This window comes from Mauremys reevesii, linkage group 18, assembly GCF_016161935.1.
Source record: "Mauremys reevesii isolate NIE-2019 linkage group 18, ASM1616193v1, whole genome shotgun sequence".
NCBI classification, from domain to species: Eukaryota; Metazoa; Chordata; order Testudines; family Geoemydidae; genus Mauremys; species Mauremys reevesii.
In genome coordinates this window covers 17,791,760-17,816,013 of record NC_052640.1, presented here as the reverse complement: position 1 = coordinate 17,816,013, position 24,254 = coordinate 17,791,760, and the positions used below count along the sequence as shown (strand labels likewise).

At 43.8% G+C, this 24,254-nt stretch overlaps 1 protein-coding gene across 1 annotated transcript in view; it reads right to left on the bottom strand.

Annotated features, from left to right (window-relative positions):
- Positions 1-24,254, bottom strand: part of HIC2 (HIC ZBTB transcriptional repressor 2) — a 118,614-nt gene that overhangs the window by 76,950 nt on the left and 17,410 nt on the right. The window contains exon 9 of the mRNA XM_039504772.1: positions 19,667-19,810. The gene's annotated coding sequence lies outside the window, so the exon portion shown is untranslated. The remainder of the gene's footprint in view (positions 1-19,666; positions 19,811-24,254) is intronic.

Genomic DNA, 24,254 nt, shown 5'->3' with positions numbered 1-24,254 from the left:
AAATTGTAGATATAAGACCACTGACCAAACTGCTATTAGCTGCTCTACATCATGCATGCACTGTTTAGAATGCATCTGCCAAGCCCCACTGACACACACTCCCATAGCAGTAGGAGATTCAGCGTACCCACGATGTGTTTTTGGCAGTCCTGTAAAACTAAACAGTTGCGTGTGCAATCTAGGGGTCCTAAACTGTCTTGAGATGGTCAACTATCATCTGTGGCGGAGATTTTCTGTCTGGGGTCAGCAAGGAGCAAAGGATTTTTCCACTCAGATGGGGTCTTTGCCAATTACCCCATGTCTGTGTCACCTCCCTGTTGGATTATTGCAGGGGTAGGCAACCTATGGCAAGGGTGCCAAAGGTGGCACTCGAGCTGATTTTCAGTGGCACTCACACTGCCCGGGTCCTGGCATCCGGGCTGGGGGGCTCTGCATTTTAATTGAATTTTAAATGAAGCTTCTTAAACTTTTTAAAACCGTATTTACTTTACATATAACAGTGGTTTAATTATGTATTATAGACTTAGAGAAAGAGACCTTCTAAAAACATTAAAATGTATTAGTGGCATGCAAAACCTTAAATTAAATTGGAGTGAATAAATGAAGACTCGGCACAGTGCTTCTGAAAGGTTGCCGACTCCTGGACTATTGCAATGTACTCTTCTTGGTGCTACAATAGAATACTTTGAAGCTTCAGCTAGTGCAGAATACAGCTGCCTGCTCACTTAGCTGCATTTCTCACAGAAATCATATAGGACAGCTGGGTTCTGTGGTGCCTTCCACTTAGTTACTGGGTGTAAATCCAGGTGGTGATTTTAATTACCTGCATCATTTGGGTCCTGGCTAATGATCAGCTCTCTTCTTGTGTATTAACACTGAGCTGTTAGCAGGGTGGTAGGCTGGTAGTTATGCCACCCAATCAAGAGTTTATCCCAAGTCTAACATGCACAACCAAATTCCACACCAAAGCTACTGTATTAAGTAGTGTAAGATTACCAACATACTAAACAGAATAGGGCTGCAAACAGTAAAACAAAGAAACCTGGAAATATTTCCACTGTCTCGAAAAATATTCTGTAGTCATAAAATATTCATAATACAATCTGCATGTTGGGGACAGAGAGCGAAAGACAGTAAGTGGAGTAATATTGTCATCCCTACCCAGTCACTTACAAAGGGGGTGACTGCACAATCCTACACATCTTAGGTGATTTCTGGATTCTCTTTCCCTCATTCGTGAGCCAGGAAGAATTTAAAATATCTGCCTGTGCTAAGCTAAAGGGAGCCCTCCCCTCACTTCAAACACAACCACAACAAACATTCCCCACAGTCACTGGCTTAATGGAGCACCACTTTGTGGTTATACCCATCACTGGGATTTCAACATGTTGAATTTATTATAGCTCACATATCAAGTCAAATCAAAAGGAGGTGTTCAAGATTGAGATTGATTTTTGTTGTCTTTGTGTTCTTTGAAGGGAGAGTGTAAAGGACAGGACAGAGTAGGGACTGCTGGGGTGTGTTTGTGTATTTGTACACCCACAAACTTGTAGACAATGCTCAAGAAACAGAGCTGGTCTTAGAGAAAAAGAAAGTTATAAAAAGAATCAATTCCATTAAATAGCTCTATAAATCAGTTCCACCCAAAAAAATCAATAGGAAACTACATCTGCTAAATGCTAGGTAACACCCACGCTGTGTGGAGTGCAGCTGTCTGTGAAAAGGGCCATGCCAAAGCCATCAGTAGTTGCTCTTCACTAGGCTATTTGCATGGCCTGCAGTGATACTTGTGCTCTCCACAGTTCCCCCTCACCCAGCTCTCTGTTGGCCTGCATTTGTTCGATTCTGAACAGAGCACAGGGTATGTCTGAGCTGGAGGTGTAATTCCCCGCCCTGGTGGACATACCCGAGCTCTCTCTGATCGAGCTGGGGCGCTAAACGCAGAATTGTAGTCATGGCAGGACGGGCCAGCCACCCCCAACAGAATCCCATCCAAGACCCTAGACCCGTATTCAGAAGGTAGCACCTCTCTCCAACTGTGCAGCCACAGATACATTTCTCTTGTCACTGTGCTAGCTCGATCAGAGCTGGCAGTTACACCTCCAGCTCCAGCGTAGGCACACCAAGTGACTAAAGAGGATTCAGTGTAAACTCACCCACCCCAGCAGTGGCAGGAGGACACCTTGACCAGGAAAACACACACACACACACACACACACACACACACACGCCGCTTTTATGCTCTTTTCCTAATAGGCACTGGCACAATATAGCTAGGCACCTGAAACCCTAGCGTTTGAAAGGCGCTTAGGCCTTCAGAAAGACCTTCCCAACACATCACCTTAGAATTAACTCTTCCTCATCGCAGCATGGATATCTGTTGTCGTTACACTGGCTGTGGCGGCAGGGGCCAAAGCTCATCCTCCATTTTGGAATGGAGGATTCTGGCCTGCTTGGTGCGGCAGACTGTAGATATCACCTCACGCTGACTGCTGTTGTGCTAAGTTATGTAATGATTAAAGCGGAAACAACTTTTATTTGGCAACAAGCTCTCTGTGCCTAAAAGAGAAGAACACTACAGCCACCATAACTGTCCCCAGATACAAGTGTCCTGATATTAGATGTCAGCCTTCACGTGGTTAGATATCTGCCCACTGGTGGTGATTAGCTACCACTCTCTCACTGTCCAGTTGCGATTTGGCTGCAGCTTCATTGTCTTTTCTACAGGGGAGCAGGTATCTTGCCCCCATCTTTCCTGGCAGTAGAAACCTCTAACTTTCATTTTGTCATGGCACAGCTAGAAGGGTACAGAAAAGTCATTTTATTTCAACCAGCAACAGATTGACATACTGAATAATTGTACATGCTAACTTTCATTTTATGCACTTCATGTCACAAATCGTGTCAAACCAACCTGATAGCACATCTGTCCCGTCCCCCCCGCCGACCCCCTTAGGCTTGTTAGCTTTCTTTGACAGGGTCTCTCTTGACTTTAGTAAGGCTTCTGATACTGTCTCGCATGACCGTCTCATAAACAAACTAGGGAAATACAACCTAGATGGAGCTATTATAAGGTGGGTGCATAACTGGTTGGAAAACCGTTCCCAGAGAGAGAGTAGTAATCAGTGGTTCACAGTCATGCTGGAAGGGCGTAACGAGTGGGGTTCTGAAGGGATCGGTTCTGCTCAATATCTTCATCAATTATTTAGATAATGGCATAGAGAATACACTTATAAAGTTCGGACACTACCAAGCTGGGAGGGGTTGCAAGTGCTTTGGAGGATAGGATTAAAATTCAAAATGATCTGGACAAGCTGGAGAAATGGTCTGAAGTAAATAGGATGAAATTCAATAAGGACAAATGCAAGGAAGTGCCACTTAGGAAGGAACAATCAGTTGCACACATGCAAAATGACTGTCTAGGAAGGAGTACTGTGGAAAGGGATCTGGGGGTCATAGTGGATCACAAGCTAAATATATGAGTCAACAGTGTAACACTGTTGCAAAAAAAAGCAAACATCATTCTGGGATGTATTAGCAGGAGTATAGTAAGCAAGATACGAGAAGTAATTCTTCCACTCTACTTTGCGCGGATTAGACCTCAACTGGGAGTATTGTGTCCAGTTCTGGGTGCCACATTTCAGGAAAGATGTGGACAAATTGGAGAAAGTCCAGAGAAGAGCAACAAAAATGATTAAAGGTCTAGAAAACATGACCTATGAGGGAAGACTGAAAAAATTGGGTTTGTTTAGTCTGGAGAAGAGAAGACAGAGGGGACATAACAGTTTTCAAGTACATAAACAGTTGTTACAAGGAGGAGGGAGAACATTTGTTCTTCTTAACCTCTGAGGATAGGACAAGAAGCAAGGGGCTTAAATTGCAGCAAGGGCAGTTTAGGTTGGACATTAGGAACAACTTTTAACTGTCAGAGTACTTAAGCACTGGAATAAATTGCCTAGGGAAGTTGTGGAATTGCCATCTTGGGAATTTTTAAGAGGGGGTTGGACAAACCCCTGTCAGGGATGGTCTAGATAATGCTTAGTCCTTACCTAATAGGTAAGAAAAGCAGAAGCAGCCACAAATGGACACCCCTGACAAACTCCATCTGAACAGTGGTCAGGTATTATTACAGCCCAGTGTACACAGAGCAGTTCAAAAACAAACCGCCTACAGTCCATAGGCGCAGGCCGGTGCGGTGCACAACGCACTGTGGGTGCCTTACAGATACAACACTTCATGGAGTAGTTCAGTACGTATTAGATGGCTGGCTGCTCCATATTAAGTGCAGCATAAGCCCCAATGCAAATTTGAGTGGAGGAGACAAAAGGGGAAGACAGCAGACAGGAATGAGCACAGTGCTAAGAATGGGAAGGTACACAAGAGAAAGTAGGGCAGACACGAAGGCAGAGTTGGAAACACAGGAACATGCTTTAGAAGAAAGGCAAAAACTTGACTTTAAAAGATATGGATTAAGGGGAAGTCAGCATGGACATCTGATGGTCAACTGGAATTTAAGAACTGGCATGGTAAAAAAGTTAAGCCATGCACCAAATTGTTTAATAGAAGAGACAAGTCAATTAAGATGACTGACATAGGAGAACTGGGTTCAGTGGACTGCAAATTATTTCACCATTAAAATTCTCTTCCAAACCCACCTTAGTCACTCAAGCATCAGAACTTAAATCCCATCTCCATCCACTACAAAGCTAAGTTAAGCTTTTTATGAATGGGAGAGAAACAAAAAAAAACTTATTTCAAAACAGTGCATATGAAACAGCACTATTGTGCTGGTTCAGTCTTGGACAGCATATATATTGATAGAACTGGATCAACAAGGTGGCTGACTTCATCCTGTCAATTCCTAGAACAAAAGAGGGGGGGGGGGAAAGAATACAGAGACTTCTAGGAACCAACTTGCTCAAATCCTCAAGCTGCCTACCACCCAAAACTGAACTAATGTTCATTCCCAAACTATTCTAAAATAAAGTCTGACACTTTTGTGCAGTTATCCATTGTAGATTCTGCTTTTGAGGGAGAGATTGTTCACTCAAATACCAGTGAATTAGAAACAATTACTATGAGATAGAGAGTCCATTTTACTAGTTACAGCATAGTGAAGAGTTGCTCTTCTATTAGGGACAGCTCCAATTCTGACTACTCTAGTGCCTTGCAGAATCAGGTCCCATTAGAAAGCCAGTCTTAAACAAGTAAAGTACCATTTTTTTAAAATGGTGTTTTTCATTTGATGCAAACATTATCACTTTGGTGTATTAAAAAAAGTTTACAAAAGGTGATTGGTTAGCAGGAGAATTGCAAGTCAGATAATAAGCTGTCCATTTCCCTGCCCTTCAAATGAAGGTTTTATGTTCTCATTAAATGCTTCTTTCACATTATTGTATGCAATGTTGTTCCCAGGATATTAAAGAGACAACATGGTTGAGATCTCTTTTATTGGACTAACTTCCACTGGTGAGAGAGACAAGCTTGCAAGCTCTTTAAGTTCGCAAGCTTCTCTCTCTCTCTCTCTCTCTCCAGAAGAGATATTACCTTGTCTCTCTTTCACATTATGTCAAGTAAGTGTTGCATATTCTTGAAATAAACTACTTTTCAGAGCAAGTCCAAAAAAAACCCTCTGGATCCACTGGCCCACCAGAGAGAAGGATTTTTGGTAATTCATTGATTAACAAACCTATTCAGGAGGTTTTAGGGGGGTTTTCTTCTTTTTAAAAATAAAGACAGACAAGAAGGGCCAGAGACTCAGTGGGAATCACTCTTGCCAATCTATTTTACACGGAAGGCACTCTGACATGGTGATAATGGGCACTAGGACGAAACCCTGAAATACCTGTCCAGGTGGAAGAGTCATGTCTTATCTCAAACCTCTAAACTGTGGCCTGAGGCCAACTGGTCAAAGAAGAAAATGTGCATAGGGTTAGGACTCGAACATGCCTTCCCTGAACTGTCCCCTGCAAGTTGTAAACTGAAGTGTTTGAGCCAGTCCCATTGCTAGAGAGGGGAGGCAGAGGGTGCCGCTTCTCCAGTTGCCCCCACCACTTCCTCTGCAGCCTCATGAGCTGCTGTACTGTCAAAATGGAATACCCCACATGGGCAGCTCCCCTGTGCAGCACGGGGAGGGAGAAGAGTGGCTCTGGCTCTACTATCTGCTTCCTGGGTAGGCTCTGGGAGAAAGGAGGTGAGCAGGTCTGAGCTCAGCTACCTCTGTCAGAGCACAGGGGCACACCTAGCAAAGGATAGGTCCCCTCCCTGACAAAGCAGGAGGGTGGGAAGGGTGCGGACTGAAGTCAGAGAAGCCAAGAACCCACACCCAGTGAGGGCTCTCCAATGCTCTGCCCCAGCCTTAGTGTGGGTTAAAATGTGCTCCAGGCACACGCCCCTCCTCGCTTCCTGCACTAGGGACTATGGCAGCTCCACACCTGTTTGAGGCTCCTTCACATTTTGAGAGAATCTCCAGCAGGAGGCTTCCATTCCCTTTACAGAGCACAGGGAGCAGAATCTATCCCAAACTATCAACTGTGACCCAGGGACCATTTTGAAATAGTATCTTCAGCCCCTGGCCCAAAAGACTGGACCGCACTGAGTGTCAGTTACAAAGTAGGAAAAGTCCACTTGACTTTTGCCTTGGTAGTGTACAAAGCGTTCACATCTGTATCTGTAGTGATTTTTCCAACTGTAATTATCCATTTTACAACTGGAGTAATAATCGCAGAAAATAAATAGTCTTGCTCAAGGCCTTCCAAGGAACCAGCGTGAGAACCAGGCCTTTGCCAAGAGCCCTCTGCATAAGTCTCATACAAAAAAAAAGAATTCACCAGCAGTTCTCAACGGCTACAGTGTCTCCACTCCTTGGACCTGATTGTGCAAGCCCTTACGCCAGCAGAGTCACACTGACTTCCAGAGAAGTGCCCAAACGTTCACAGAGTCTGACCCCAATCAGTTATCTATCTTGCACCTATCTGAGCCTCTGGATTGCAAGCTCCTTAAGCCAGGAAGGTGGCCTGGTTTTTGAGTACATTCTATCACCTGCGAAGTGCTCTACATCCATTTGTGGCACTAAGCCTAATTTTTGGTGCAAAGAGCAACTCTACACTTCATCATATGCTCATAGGGGCTTTTTCCACTGAACATTTAGCTCTGACCAACAACTAGTTTGCACTAATTAACCAATGTCTTTATTTTACTGCAAAAGTTGTGTGTTCATACCACCACTTGTTCAATATTCAAACCCTGGCTTGCAGAAGTATCTATGTGACACAGCACTGAAGTCAGTGCAATGCCAGGATACCCTTCAGGCCTTGGCATTCCCTCCATCTGGAAGATTTAAGAGGAGTCGGAACTGAAAGTTTTTCTAGCACAAACATGCCCAATTAGTTTCCAATAATTTAGATTAAATTTAGCAGAGACGGGGTTCTCTCTCCCACTGCCAATGTATGAGCTCCTGGCCAACACAAATCACTCCACCCCCACCTCGTGAGGCACAGATCAGTGTGGGGGTGGGGCAACAACATGGCATGGCATGTAGCAGTTCTTATGGGGGGCGGGGGGGAACCGAGAGACTTTCTGAAACTTCCCTTGAATTGCTGCATGCCACAAAGGACAGCTGCTACCTTCTCACTTACAAAAACGTGACCTCAGCCAATCAATCTACAGCCCTAAGGCTGTAAGATACCCTCTTACTCACCACTTTGACTGGCCAAACCTATTGAAATAATGCAGCTTTTCTCTCAACCTCAAAACAGGCATGTGCATTGCTATTGCTTCAAGAGGTTTTAGAGGAGGGCAGGGAGAGGAGAGGAGAGAGAGAGGGTGCAGATCAAGCAGTTTCAGACAGACAGACACAGAATGGGTCTATGTACTATCAGTGAGGAGACAAAGGCAAGTCAGCAAATATTTTGAATATCAGAACAACTACACATCAGTAAACTTGCTTGGACTTATCTGGACTCTTGTCTAACCAGTTCACTAAGAGCAGGGGAGAACCCCCAAGCCTCTGACACATACTACTGGATGTGCTGGGCAGATTTAGTACACTGCCATCAGAAAAGTCAGGCTCTGTCAGGGATGCAGCTAGTTTCCCTGCCACTAGAGGGGGGAATATCATGGGTGGGTTTGGTTTCTCAGGACTGTTGGCTGAGGTTGTGTTTCACAAAACCCTACTCACATATGGTTCAGATACAGATCCCACTCATCTGAATCCCTCAGATTCTGGGAGGAGAAAGGAGGCAGAGAAGATTAAACTGAAACACGTAACCAGTTTGCTCTACATGGGGAGGAAATATGGTTGTGTGGTTAAGACCCTGGGTTCTATTCTTGGCTCTGCCATTGACGCACTGTATGACCTTGAGAAAAATCACAATTGCCATATTTCTGATCTGGAAATGCAGGCACAGAGGGGTTAGCACCATCAATCTGACAGTTATGAGGCTTAACGGTTTATAAAGCACTTTGAGATCTTTGGATGGAAATGCTATAAGGATAAGTATTCTACCACTTCCAACCTGTAACCACCACCGTCTTAATGTAAAGAGCTACTGTATATATTCCTTTTCCCACAGCCTACAGTAGCTGGTCACACCCCTGAAACAAACAGCTTTCCATTCAAACTGCTTCCCACTGCAGTAGTACTGCAAGTTCGAACTTTTTTCTTAACAACCAGCTCTCCATGTAGATATGGGTAACTGAACCAGAAGTGTTAAGCCTGAAATAATCTGGCAGTTTTCACCAGAAGAACTTAGACAATGGCAGCAGCTATTACTACTTTCCTTTCATAAAAACCATGAAGGAAAGCCCACGAGGTCATCTAGCCCATCTTTCAAATATCATGCCCATTATACAGCTGGAGAAACAGAGGCACAGAGGGGTAAGTGACTTTCCCAAAATTACACAGCCAGTCAGTGGCAAAGGAATCATTACACCCATGCCTTTGTTTTAGCCACTAAACCAGGGATTCTCAGACTCTTTCCAAGTTAACAACGAGATCTCCTTGTAGCCTTCCAAGCACAGACCACCTTGCCTCTTAACTGGTGACTGAGTAACAGCACTACAGCAACTGCTGACATTTAATAACTGGAAATTACAAGTGCCAGCACCAAGTGACAAGGCAGCTGTCTACAAACCACTATCAAGTAGTCCACAGTTTCGGAAATTCTGCATTAGACCATGCTCTTTCCTTTTCAACGAGTCCCACCCATTACAACAGGCCAGCATTTTCAAACACCTCCGCAACTTGGATGGATGCAGAGCGCAACACGCATTAATCTGCTCTTCTTGGAGTTCGCTTAAGAATGTTGCCAACTTCTAAACAGCAGAGTCAGTTTTGCTGCCAATACAATTTTGACCTAGAGCAAACGGAAGTGCTTTTCCAAGAATCTCTAAGGCTGTTGAGTCACGCAGTACACTGGCACTGGACCACGTAACCCAAGAGGGGAAAACAAAAACAAGACAAGAAACCACTCCTAGTAGAGGTTAAAGGGGGACAGATGATTGCTTTCAAATTCTTCCTGGAAATGTCCCTGAATAAGTAGGTGGTGCAAGAAAGTCTTTCCAAAGAGCTATTCGCCACAGGGGAACAAAATCTCATTCATATTTTCATCATTGTGGTAAGGTTAAGCAAGTAGATTTGATACTCAGGATGGTAAATTTTCATGATATTTTGCAACACTGATTTAATAATCATACAACAGAGCCTAACAAGCACAACATGCAAGAGGCCTGGATATCAAGTTCTTCACCCACAGCGTGTTTTGCTTAACATAATTGACTTATCCCTTTAGGATGCATCAATACGTTAGAGGTTTTTTTAAGATTATTATTTGTATTATGGTGGCTCCTAAAGGCCCCCAACTGAGGTCAGGGTCCCATTGTGAAAAGATATAGTAAAATACAGTCCCTCCTCCAGAGACCTGAGAGCTAAATAGACAAAGGACATCATCTCCATTTTACAGATGGGAACTAAGGCAGAGAGAAATTAAGTGACTTGCCCTCAGTCATACAGGGAGTCTGTGGCAGGGCTACAAATCAAACCCAGATCTCCCAAGTCCCAATCAAGGCCACCCAGAAAAGTTGACATACAACCCACTGGTGCATATGAATGCACCAACTCAGGGCAGAACAAGGTCCCCCCTTTTTAAATGAACAATGTCAGACCATTTATTAAACCAACTCAGGAGTTTTAAGGAGAAGCTTCAGCTTTGGGAAACTTGGGCGTAACTGGATTTCAGGTCACAAGTGAAATTACTTTCAAACTAGTCCTAGCAGACATCAGTCTATGAACCTCACAAAGCTACAACACAACTGACAGTCTCCAACCAAAGGAAGCCTTTTCAGGACATCACCCACAGGTCAGGATTGAAATGTACGAGCAGAGCTCTGAAAAGGTGTATGGTGGGGAAGTTAATGGATACATTCTCTGCGTCATACAAAGATTGGTAGCCATGGTCTCTGCCCCAAAGCACTTACAGATTTTTCTTTGAAAACTAGGTTGTGTCGGGTCAGCAATATCAAACAGTATCAAGAGCTTTCCATCTCCTCTGAAAACGGACAACAGGTTTTTTTTCCCCAGAGACTCAGAGTTTAATTCAAAAAATTCCCCACAAACGCTGCTTTAAACTCTTTATTGTACAAAAGAAAGGTTTCACAGGGTCACACAAAACTCAGAGACAGACCAGTGGCATATTGACAGCACATGGAAAGACTATAATAAGCATGATGATTTTAGTCTTGTAAGACAGCATCTTCTTGTGGCATAATGAAGACTGGACCCATGCACAATGAATGCTGCTTTTATTTAAAAAGCTACAAACATACATTTCATGAGTGAGAATTTTCTGCATACCTAAGCAGGTGAAGGCAACCTAGGGGTGAGATGGGCTTGCAAAATGTCAAGCAGCACAGTAAATTCACTTCTGTGATACAGCATTTCCAATGGACACCATATCGTGCATCACTTTTACAACTGAGAGTCATAAAAGCAAAAGGAAACATGGAGAAGTCCATGGCCAACAGAGTTAAGGACAATAAGGAGTTTTTTGTTTTTTTAAAGTATGTTAGAAACAAAAAGAATCCAAACAATGGTATTGTCCACTGGTGGAAATGATAGAATTATCAGTAATAATGCAGAAAAGACAGAAGTGTTCAATAAGTATTTCTGTTCTGCATTCAGGGGAAAAAAACCAAAACCAGAGAATGTAGTCATATCATCGGACGACACTCTTTCCATTGCACTAGTATCTCAGGAGGACATTAAACAGCAGCCACTACGGGTACAGAACCCTCTCTTTCACCAACAGAAATTGGTCCAATAAAAGATACGACCTCCCCGACCATGTCTCTCTCATCCTGGGATCCACACAGCTGCAAACAGCAGCTATTAAAGTTAGACATCTTTAAATCAGCAGATTCAGATCATTTACATCTAAGAATTTTAAAAGAGCTAGCTGAGGAGCTTGCTGGACTGTTAATGTTTGATTTTCAGTAAGTTGTAGAATACTGGGGAATTTCAAAAGACTGGAGGAAAGTTAGATTAATTAAGAATTAAAGGGGTGATAATATTGTTAATGCCACATGGGTTTGTGGAAAACAGAGCCCATCAAATTAAATTGATTTATTTTTTTTAAAATTAGGTTACAAGTTTGGTTGATAAGGGTAATAGTGTTGATGTAATATACTTAGACTTCTGTAACACATTTGGTATAGCACAATATTTTGATTAAAAACGAGAAAGATATAAAATTAACATGGCACATGTTAAATAGATTAAAATAACTAAACAGGGAATCACCGTTGAGGTGCTTCTGGAGACTTCCCCAGTGAGCAGTACTCGGCCCTCAGCTGTGTAACATTTTTATGAGTGACCTGGAAGAAAATAAAATCATCACTGATAAAGTTTAAAGATATTATAAAAATTAGGGGAGTGGTAAATAATGAAGAGGACAGGTCACTGACAGAGCGATCTGGTTCGCTTGGTAAACTGGGTGCAACCAAACTATGTATTTTAATATGGCTACCATGTAAAAAGTATGTATCTATGCAAGTATGTAACAAAGAACATAGGCCATACTTACAAGATGGGAAACTCTCTCCAGGGAAGCAGTCACTCAGAATAAGATGTGGAGGGACATGGTGGAGAATCAGCTGAACATGAGTTCCCAGTGCAATGCTGTGACCAAAAGGGCTAATGAAATTCATGGATACGTAACTAGGAGAACCTCGAGTAGGAGCAGAGAGGTTTTCACCTTTGTATTTGGCACTGGTGCAACCACTGGTGGAATACTGTGTCCAGTTCTGGTGTCCAAAATTCAAGGAGGATGTTGATAAATTGGAGAGGGTCCCAGGAAGAGCTATGAGGATGATTAAAGTATTAGAAAACATGCCTTATAGTGACAGATTGAGCTCCTTGAGTCTACTTAGCTAAACAAAGAGGGAGTTAATAGGTGACCTGATTACAGTCTACAAGTACTGTATGTACATAGGGAACAAATATTTAATAATGGGCTCTTCAATCTAGCAGAGGAAGGTGTAACACGATCCAATGCTGGAAGCTGAAGCTAGACTAATTCAGACTGTAAATAAGACACTTTTTTTTTTATTTTAAACCAGTGAGGATAATTAACCATTGGAACAATTTGCCAAGGTTCGTGGTGGATTCTCCACCATGGACAACTTTTAAATCAAGATTGGATGTTTTAGAAAAACATCCGCTCTAGGAATTATTTTGGGGAAGTTCTATGGCCTGTGTTCTACACAAGGTCAGACAAGATGACCACAATGGTCCCTTCTGGCCTTGGAATATAAGAAGAGCTGCTTTGGTTTGATAAGTTCACGTATTATTGAAAGTTACCCCTTCTCCCTTTACCCAAAAGACTGAAGGACAGATAATGCCTCAGGCCAGCCTGCTAAAGTGCAATGCTTTCTACCTCTCTCAGCCAGAGGATGAGTTAGGGCAACAATGAAAAGGTTTTTAAAACTTAGCCCTACCAGACGACACCTGCTTTAGCTAATGGGTAGAGTCATACCTCGCTCTTGGACAGCACTATCAATATATCTCAAAGCTTTCTGTAAAGGAAGGAAAAAGCAAATAATGATGCATCCCAGTTTTGGGTCCAGTGGTATTAGGAAAATGATCCACTGATGACAATGGTTTTCAGAAGTGGACTTCCTGCTTTTCTGTAAACAGTTTTCAACTCCAGCTGAATTGCCAGAGTAGTGAGACAGAACGCATCAATATCTCCATCATGCTGACTGTTGAGCCTGGTAGAACATCAACTCTGTAACAGAAAGCATGATGGAGATGAACAGTTTGTTCCATCTATGCTAGCAACAGAAACCCTTTCAGCATTGGCTGAAGCGGCCCCATTTCTGACTACCATTTTCTACAACCAGTCTGTTCACTAGCAGAGACAGGGCCTTCGGCTCTCAGGTTACAATTTTAGTTACTATGTAAGTGCAGCCTTGTCCCTTCAAGTCCTGCAACATGCTCATCAGGCAACCTGAAATGTAAGAGATGGAGGCTTAGGTAAGTCAGATTCCCCACTGCTTTCCAAACCTCTTCAAATAACTCAGATCTGCAAGTAAAGCCCTTGTTTGGGGATCAGCAATTACCAGGATCACTCTCCACCCCTTCATCCTTAAACAATACGGGCTCTAGGAAGGCACGAGGGTTGTCATTTCAATAATGCAAAACCCTGTTGCTTGCACTCCAGAACAGCTGACTTCAAGTGCATAGTAGGCTGTGCTCATTAAACAAAATAGGAAATCTGATATATAGAAAGAAAACACTGGGGATTAATCCTGGATTGCAGTTTGTGGCCAACACTGGGCCTTCATCCAAACACCAATGACAAGGAGCGAAGTTTTCTCCCACCTGTCACTTAAAGCAGGTACAATTATTGCAGTGTTGTAGTCTCTCTCCTACAGCTATTGTAACAATCACTTTTATATCAGTTTCACATTCATGATGACCTCATTATTCTGTTTCTTTCTTGTTTTGCCAACAACCAACGATGGAGGGTGAATTTTCCTTCCACAAAATTGCAAATAAAAGAAAAAGTGACTAACTTTTACGAATTTTGACAGCTAGCTTCTAATGCACACATTCTTCAGGGAAAATGTTCTGGTCTTCAAATTGGCATTCTGGTGGAAGTTTGATGGGCCAATTTAACAGGAAAATGCAACTTGAAAGAATATTTTGAGGCAGATTTTGAACTACTCCAGGCAGAAGAAAAAATAATTACATGTATCATTGCGGCAGCTTAAAATAGTTGCTTTAGCACCGAAGCTGCACACAGGAGACAAATCTCCACTGCAATGCACTATCCCTGCCATGGAGAGTGTAGCGTAAACTCACTTACACAGCCTCAGTGATATAGTCAGTCATTTTCAATCACAGCCAACCCAACATGGAAGGCTTTTTATTTATTTAAATATTCTTCTGCTTGTGGTTGGGTCGGGACTAGTGTTGTAAGCAATTCCACAGCTGAGCCCTGTTAATTTTTCTCCAAGGCCAGCAGGGTAGGCATGTCCACTGATGCTGAAATGGTCCCCCTTCTCCCGGAGCTTTGCCTGTCACAGAACAGCCTATGTAATGGCTGCATCGCAAATGCAATTCCATTTTCTCCCACTCCGAGACTGTATCTGCTGCTGTGTGGAAACCCAGTGAATCACTTTGTGGCAAGTATTGTTGACTGCCATTAAATCACAAGATGCAGCAGCAGCTTTAGGGTACAATGAATTGGTAAGTCTGATTTCACTAGTGGACCAAAAGTTTGGTGTCCTAAGATGGGGAAACTGAAAACCATCTTTCTAGCAATACCAAGACCTGCTATCTATCAAGCTATGATACAGCCATCAAACTCAATGGCAGTGCAAAACACCATAATCAATGCAAATAGGAATTCTGATTCTAAAGCAACTATGCATCCACTAAAAAGCATTATTGTAGAATTATAGAATATCAGGGTTGGAAGGGACCTTGGGAGGTCATCTAGTCCAACCCCCTGCTCAAAGAAGGATCAATCCCTAACTAAATCATCCCAGCCAGGGCTTTGTCAAGCCTGACCTTAAAAACCTCTAAGGAAGGAGATTCCACCACCTCCCTAGGTAACCCATTCCAGTGCTTCACCACCCTCCTAGTGAATACGTTTTTCCTAATATCCAACCTAAACCACCCCCACTGCAACTTGAGACCATTACTCCTTGTTCTCTCTTCTGGTACCACCGAGAACAGTCTAGATTCATCCTCTTTGGAACCCCCTTTCAGGTAGTTGAAAGCAGCTATCAAATCCCCCCTCATTCTTCTCTTCTGCAGACTAAACAATCCCAGTTCCCTCAGCCTCGCCTCATAAATCATCTGCTCCAGCCCCCTAATCATTTTTGTTGCCTTCCACTGGACTCTTTCCAATTTTCCTCCCATCCTTCTTGTAGTGTGGGGCCCAAAACTGGACACAGTACTCCAGATGAGGCCTCACCAATGTTGAATAGAGGGAAATGATCACATCCCTCAATCTGCTGGCAAATGCCCCTACTTACAGCCCAAAATGCCGTTAGCCTTCTTGGCAACAAGGGCACACTGTTTACTCATATTCAGCTTCTCGTCCACTGTAACCCCTAGGTCCTTTTCTACAGAACTGCTTCCTAGCCATTCGGTCCCTAGTCTGTAACAGTGCATGGGATTCTTCCATCCTAAGCGCAGGACTCTGCACTTGTCCTTGTTGAACCTCATAAGGTTTCTTTTGGCCCAGTCCTCTAATTTGTCTAGGTCCCTGTGTATCCTAGCCCTACCCTCCAGCATATCTACCATTCCTCCCAGTTTAGTGTCATCTGCAAACTTGCTGAGGGTGCAGTCCACGCCATCCTCCAGATCATTAATGAAGATATTGAACAAAACCGACCCCAGGACCGATCTTTAGGGCACGCCACTTGATACCGGCTGCCAACTAGACATGGAGCCATTGATCACTATCCATTGATCACTATCCATTGAGCCTGACAATCTAGCCATCTTTCTATCCACTTTATAGTCCATCCAACCCATACTTCTTTAACTTGTTGGCAAGAATACTGTGGGAGACTGTATCAAAAGCTTTGCTAAAGTCAAGGAATAACATGTCCACTGCTTCCCCCTCATCCACAGAGCCAGTTATCAGTTTAGTCAGGCATGACTTGCCCTTGGTGAATCTATGCTGACTGTTCCTGATCACTTTCCTCGTCTCTAAGTGCTTCAGAATTGATTCCTTAAGGACCTGCTCCATGATTTTTCCATATTTTTTATCATATTTCTCTATACCTATTAGCCAGGAGTGTGGGTGGGAATCAAAGCAGAGCTATACATTCCATTTTCTACAAGGTCATAAGAATTAGTAATATGCACTTTAGGTTTATCACTACAAGCTTTAAAAATGCTGGAATCCAAGAACTCAGCAACATCCTCTAGTCGAAATTTGGATATTCAAATCTGATCAGTATTTTTGGATTGCAGGGGCTGTTGGGGGGGGGGGAGAAGAGGGATTTTCAATCCATTCCACACCAAAACGGACTAGCAATTTTAAAGAAAAGGGACCATGATGCTAATCAAAGTAAACTGAGCCATGCAACCTCCAGGACTGATGCCTGCTCACCCCCTTTATCCTTTCACATCGGCCTCTGCCAAACAATTCAGTACTGCCACTACAACACACCACGTGATAAAAAGTGCTTCAAGCATCTTACGATATTTATTACTATCTACACGTCTATAAGTCATTTTGCACAGCAACGTATGTGGATACTAACATAAGTTATTGCATTAAAGATGTAAATCTCTCCCGGATCTTTGGCAAGAGAGTTGTTTTTAAAAATGTGAGGAGAGATGCTTTTGTATTTTTTCTTCATTTCACTCTGAATAGAGAGTGAAACTAAGAACACGTGCTACAGGTTCACACTCACCACTTACTCCCTTTTGCACCTCACCACACTTAGATCAAGCAATGTATTTTAGAGCCCAGAGAACAAGGCAATTGTGATTGTCTTTTCCCCATGTTTGAACGGAAAGTAAATGTAAGCAGCAGTTTATTCTTACTGCTGACCTCCCCTATAACTAAAATGATATGCCAGTGGCAGGTGGCAAGTTTGAGGGGGGATGGGAGTTGTTTCTTTTCTTTCTTTCTTTCTAATAAATATAACAACAAAGGGCAGCCAGATTTGACCTAATGGGTCAACCATCAAGAGTTAAACTGATTTAAATAATTAGACCTAGAATGTCAGGCACCACCACAAATAATTGCTCCTAATGCTTTTAGGATTAGATTGCTAATGAAAAGGCACAGAAAAAAGAGGCCACTTGCAGTTGTGGAAATAAGTCAATTTTCCTTTCATATGTCATTTTCTCCATGCAGAGCTACTGTGATATGATCCTAAGGAGCCATTTATGGTTCTCTCTCCAGAACTGCTGCAGCATAAGCAATAGCTTTAAGTCACACAAAATTCTGACTGTGCTATTTATATGTACAGTGCATTTATTAAACATGAAAATTAAATATTTGTTCAAAGTTCAGGATGTTTTTCTAGTGAAAATGATTGTTAGGAGTAGCATATTGTTTTCTCCCTTAGTCCGTGTATAAATTCAACCAGATTATTCAAATTCAAACAGCATTTTGCAGTATTTTAAGCTTCCTTCAATCAAAAGATAACAGTAGTTTTGTAATAAATTATGTTCTTATTTTTTTGGCTTCTTGCATGAATATATTCCATAATTAAGTAGTATCCAGTGGGATTTGAGTAGCCCTCTGGTACATACTTGGTTTCATATATAATTCATTCATTTTATGTAGAGCTATACACCCTTACACTCACAGGCATTGAATGCAAAGTTACAGCTCCCTCAGTAACAAGAGGTAGCTGTTTTGTTGTGTTTCTAAATTGCAAGTCTTCTTAGCAAAGTTTGCAGAAGTTATCAAATCCCAGAGTATATTATAATTTACACAAAAGACTGGAAGCTGCGCCTAAATAAAAGGCTCTCTGCTTGCATTAGTGACGAACGACTAGCTACACTCTATGCACTGTATCCAGCGCTGCTGTAAAATGACCAAATAAGAGCGCCCAGCTGGCAGCACTGATAAAGGGATAAACAGACATGCTGGAAAACCCTCCGCCCCGCACTAAGATGCCCACTTCTACGTGGGACAAGTTCAAACAGAAGTAAATTATTGACTTCTCCCCTGTAGCACCGGTCACTAGCAACTCAGACTGGTGTTTGCAACCCGCCCCGAACTGCAGCGAACATAATGGGCGCCTTACTCCTAGCGATCGCCCCGCAGCAGCTGCCGAGCGTGGTCATTTCCCAGGCGCGAGAGGTTTTCATTCAGCAGTCGGCTGGGGGAACAGATTTACTCACTTTTTACAGTTCTTATTGAGCTGGGAAGAGAGAGCCCACGTAAGCCTCGGAGCCCCCATTGAGAAAAAGAAGAGTTCACGGCTTAGCCATGGGGATCCCACCGGGTCTTGCTTTGTAACCGGGGGTGGGGGTGGGGATACAGCTGAAGGGGGGCAGCAGCCCCACTCCGTAGAATATAAAATGTTACGCTCCGGTCTGATTTAACAGCAGCTTGGCCAGGCTTTAAATCTTCCCCCCAGGTAGCTCGGGGACTAAATGGATGGGGGGGGGTCATGCACCGGGAAGCCGGGTCCTAGCGAGCCCCAAACAGTGGGGCTGCGTAGTATCCTCTGCTCCGTCCATTGCATTGGAGACGGTGCAGTCGGTAACAAAAGCCAGAGACACCCCCCTACACACACACACACAGCGGCGGCGGCTCCTCCGTCCCTCCTTGATCTCAGGGCGGTGGGGAGGAGGGGATGGGGCGAAAGTTCAATGCGATCCCACTGAGCGGTGGGGTGCCCGTTTGGGTGAAGGGGTCAGCCTCGGGGGTAGGGAACCTGGCCCCTGCGCTCCTGGGAGCGGCGGGGAAGAACCACCGGGGCCGGCGATTGCCACCCGCGTCTCGATCTCCCTCCTTAGCGCTCCCCCGGGAGCGGGGGGTGGAAATAGGTGGACCGTGGGGAGGGGGGGTATTCACGGGACACCCCCCAGCACAATACGGGCAAAGGCAAAACACACCTCCCACCCCAATGCACGGCTCCCCCCCGCCCGAGAATGGCTCAATCGCTATCTCCAAGCAGGGGGCGGGGAAGGGGTTAGTGCAGCCAGCGACTCCAGGGGCTGCTGGTCCCCCCCTGGGCTCCTCCAGGCAGCAGCTGCCGCAAGCTTCCCAGTGCCCCCTCCCCCCGAGCGCCAGGCATCGAGCAAAAGGGGCAGAGCACCCGGGGGGGTGTGCAAAAAGTTTCCAGCCGCTGCGACCGAATAGCAACGATTTACCATCCAGAGACCCATCCAAATTCACCCCCTTCCCCGCCCCCTTCCCATGCAGCGGGGGCAGCACATGGGGGGAGAGCGCAGCGGCTGCCGGGCTCGGGCACTGCGAGGCAGGGGACACCCCCCACTCCCTGTGCGTGGGCCCCCCTTTCACCCATGCAGTGGGCACATAAAGAGCAGGGGGCAGCAGGGCTGGGCGGAGAGCCCCGGGCAGCAGCAGCAGCTGGGCTGGAGCCTGCCGCGTCCAGCCCCCGAACGGGGAGACCTGCGAGCCCCGGACCCTCCGCGGCGACTTTGTCTCGTTACCTTTTTGTCTTGTTATTGCATCGGTAGCAGCAGCTTTGCTCCCCCTTCCCCTTCGGCTCTCGGGCTATACCAGCCTGTTCCTCATCTCACAGCCTTCCTCCCAGCGCCATCTTGCAAGCTTGTGACGTTGGGCGCTGCTCACCCCTGACCCACATTTGAATAGAAGCCAAAATGAAAAAAAAGGGGGGGGGGAGAAAAGAAAAGGAGGAGAGGGGGGAAGAGAGAGGGAGAAGGGGAAGAACAAAAAGGAAGAGAAAGAGAGAGAGAGAAAAAGGCAACAGCTAAGCAAGTGCTGCGCCAATAACACATCAGCTCCTGCCCTCTTGCCAGCTAGTTTAGTAATAAGCAATTTCCTGCTTTTGCAATAAATGTTGCAGCAGCGGAGCTGGGAGAGAGGGACAGAGAGCTTTGTAATTCCCATTAAAGGACGCAGGCTTCCCCCACCCCCTTCCCCTACCACCCACACCTCCGAATTCAACCCCGCAATCCTATCACTCGGTTATGGCAATCTAAATAGTGCTACCCACGCTCCGATTTTCAGTAATTAAAAAGGCATTTGTGAAGACTATTTTTCCTCTCCTACTGAGATCTAGACTGTGTCTGTAAAAGAATGACAGGGAATATAACCTGTACACGTGTTGAGATTTTCTTTTAAAAAAATTAGTTTCATGCTGTTTGCAAACCCAGAAAAATTTACAATGCAATCTGTATGTTATTAGTTTATTATTACCATTATTAGTTAAGCACCGCCAGTGTGTTCGGTATCATACAAGACACAAATAGAGACATAGCCCTTGCCCCAGGGAGTCAATAGGAATTTAAGATTTATTTGATTTATTGGAACTATATTGGAGGGGGAAGTTGTTTGGGATTTCCATCCTCAGTCCTGCAAGCACTTACACCTGTTTAATTTTAAGCACAAGAGTAATTCCCTTGAACAAAAGGGGACTAAGTGCTTAAATTGAGCATGTGCATAATTTATTTTAGGATTAAGGCTTTAATTTAAAAAATGTGAACCGATAGATAAGCTTCAACTTTTCCACATTGATGAGCATGGCCAGCAACATGCATGTAATGCTGAATAGGAATAATATTTAGTATTACATTTTCAAATGTGTCACATTTTCAAAATGCTATGCAGAACTTAGCTAATTAACCTCTAATAATGAAGCAACATATATGACCACATATTATGGCAATTAGATATGAGTCTTTTGCTCCCACATAGAAATAATTGGAATATTTGCAAGTGTGAGATCATGTTTTATTTTTATATGATATGTTGTATATTTATTAATAAAGGAGGAAATTATTGTGCCAAGGGGGTTTTGCCTCTAAGAAGCAAAGTCCTCAATATCACCCAGGACCCAAGTCCCTTTTACATTGGGTAGGGCGATTAGGTTAATTAAGTTGATCTTGTAATTTGTAATGTCTCTGAGAATTTGATGGTAGCCCTAGCAATATCAAGTATTTCAGGGGCTTCTTGTGCAGATCCAGGCAGTTAAGCTCCAGCATAGCCCCACAGCCTACATTAGCCTTGTCTGATAATAAAGTTCCTTTCATCGTTGTTCACCTGGGGTTCAAAGTTTTTGCCACAGAGGTCTCTCAGTCCCACCATAGAGGCCTGAATAGACAAATAAAGATAAGACAGATCACAACAGAGTGTCAGAAGGGTCTGGACTTGCAGTACTCTCACCATACACTCAGTAAAGAGCAGAAAACCTTAGCAGTGGAGAGAACAGCAGAACTGACTGTGAAGACAAGACACAGAGAATTAGATAGAGATCAGTTCAAGACTCTTGCTTCACTAATGCTCACAGGGAAATGGTGACGGGAGTGGTTTCCAGCTGTATTTTAAAGCTAGTGGCCTTGCAAAAAGCTAGAGAGGTGCAGGGAGTTATCTCACTCCATGCTGTGCTGGAGGAGTTGTAGGATAATACCCAATCCTTGTGGCATGTGAACTAAGCAGGGAAGAGAGACAAATCTGGAGGCTATTTTAGCCAAGTTTAGAAATTGCTTTCATCCAAAACCTCCATAGGTTTGGGGACCATCCATTCTGGACACACCCACTCTAAAGGAAATGGAGACATGGACAAATATCTAATGGAGCTGAGACAAACATCTATAAATTAGGATGCTGGCACAGTGGAAAATGCTACGATAGGACACAAATCTGTGTTCATCTTAATAGATACGTAAGAGTTATATGGCTAAAGAGGGGCTAATGAGAAAGCCAGACCAGGATCTTCCATTAAAACTCTGGATATCTGAGTATCTGCTGGAACAAGTGGGGCACAGGCTATGACCACACCTCCATCGGAACAAGACTTACAGGCATACAAGAGAGATGTCTCCAAACAAGGCACACAGCCATGGATGTTGCCATCCAGACAAACAGTGCCTCCAAAACACACCCACTGTGGGCATGTCTAGCATTGGGTACATGTGCCAAGTAAAAGTACTACCCAGGCATAGACAGCAGCAATGTCAAGGCCAAGACCAAATGAGAACGACAACTCTGGCATAAATAGATTGTTCCTGGGGACTATGGTGTGGCGCATCTGAGTAAGTTTTGAGAGATGTTTGGTACTCAGTGATATCTGGAGGAGGACAACCATTCCAATCAGAAACTGGTGCTTATAACCGTTATTTTTTAATATATGTATATGCTACAGCAGCCCTCTGAGGCTCCGATCAGGATCGGGACCCATTATGCCAGGTGCTGTACAGACACAAAGACACTGACCTTGTCCTGTGGATCGTGGTGAATATGTTGAAGACCCTGGAGCCAATGCAAGTACAACAAACAAATTTCATCCTAGTAGTGTATTAATAGATCCAAATAGAACCTGAAGAGCTAGTAAACCTGGCTGTAATTATATCCCTTACTCACATTAGTCTCCAGCCCTTCCTCCTAAATGTCTCAGTGACGCTGTTTCTGGGCAGAGAAGCATCTGTGGACCTTAATGTTAAATACAAGATGGAGATGCTGCAGGCAAAATATTTAGGTTCAAAACAAGAGTTGGTAGATGAAACCTCAGAGGGCTATCAGGGCTGTAGTGAGTTTAAAGGCACTTGCCACCCATGGATGGACTTTAAGGCACCTCCAGCCTTTCAAAGCTATGCTGATAGCTGGCTTTTGCTCTTGGTAAAAAGGCAGGAGGACATTGCTGTGATGTGTAGAATTGAATCCCTACCCTGTGGGTCAGCAGTGAAGCCATCACAGAAAAGAACATGTCACTGCAGAAAATAAAGAGGACTCCGGAGCTGGTGTGCCCCTGTGCCCTGACAGCCATTCAGCACCACCTCTCCCAACACAGTGGATGTCCAGTGCCACCTAGCAGGCAAAGCCGTTGTTTACAATAGTGAATGAAAAGGGTGGGTATGGGTGAGTGAAACTCAACATCGGCTAGTACTGTGTTCTCTTTCTGCACCTCGTATGCAGGTACAGATTTAAATAATCACTTTTTGCTGTTAGGCAGCAAGGGAAATTTTCCAGCAGTGAAACTTTCAGTGAGGTAGAAGAGAGCCACTTCATTGGCTTATTGCAATGTCTTTATTGCAGGTGCAACACAGAAAATAATCTGACTGCAAAGGACGGCAGGGTATAAAATGTACAAAGGAAGAAAATTTTGAACTAAATCCGGAATAAAATGCAGTTCTAGAAAGGAAGCAAAGTACATGGGGGCAAATAATCATACCACCAAAGGTACGAGTGAAAGGAAAATACAGGCAATAGCTAACCTACCAGCTTTTAAGACAAGAAGTGGCTACAACATTTTCTAGGCATGGTCTGCTGCCTGATTTACTGCATCCCGAATGGGACAAGACTAAGAGTCCCACTGAAAAAACTGTTTCTTAATGATATGAGGATGAGAACATAAGATTGCCTACGAGCAACTGAAAGATGCATCTTTTTAGGCATTGATACTGAAGTTCTGACCTAGACAACTGTGCAAATTATGCTCAAGTGAAAAAAGACCTGTTGGTAATAGAGTATACGATGTAGTCAAACCAATGTCTGACAAAGAAGTCCTTCTACAATCAGACCATGAGCCTCTGGAAGGCATAGTCACTAATCCACTCAACAACAGACACTCCAGAATGGCCACGAAGGAGACTGTGTTTTATGCCAAGATGTATCTGAAAAGCTTCTCCATCTCTTCAGCTGTAAATACATCTATGCACTATTAGACTATTCTCACTAAGACCTCGTCATAATTAGGTTATTTCAATTTCCCACCCCTTTTTGTGGGTTATTGCTGCTCAAATTATGATTGCAGTTGATGGACGCTTGCAGGAAAATTACTTTTTTACCCTTGCATATAAAAACCTCCACCTCTAAAAAAATTCTTTAATAATTACATACTAGACAGCGCTGGAATTCCACTTTCATTTTTCATGCAGCTTTGTTCCAATGGAATTGAAAGGCAAAACACACGTTTTGAAGAAAGACGTGTTTAATTTAGAAGAAAACTTTACTGAAAACATAATATGAATCCAGAGCTATCTAGTGAAGAGATGAATTGGTTAGGTCCAACCTCTCAGAGCTATTGTTTTTGTCTGCCCAGCTGTAAACTCTGTGGCA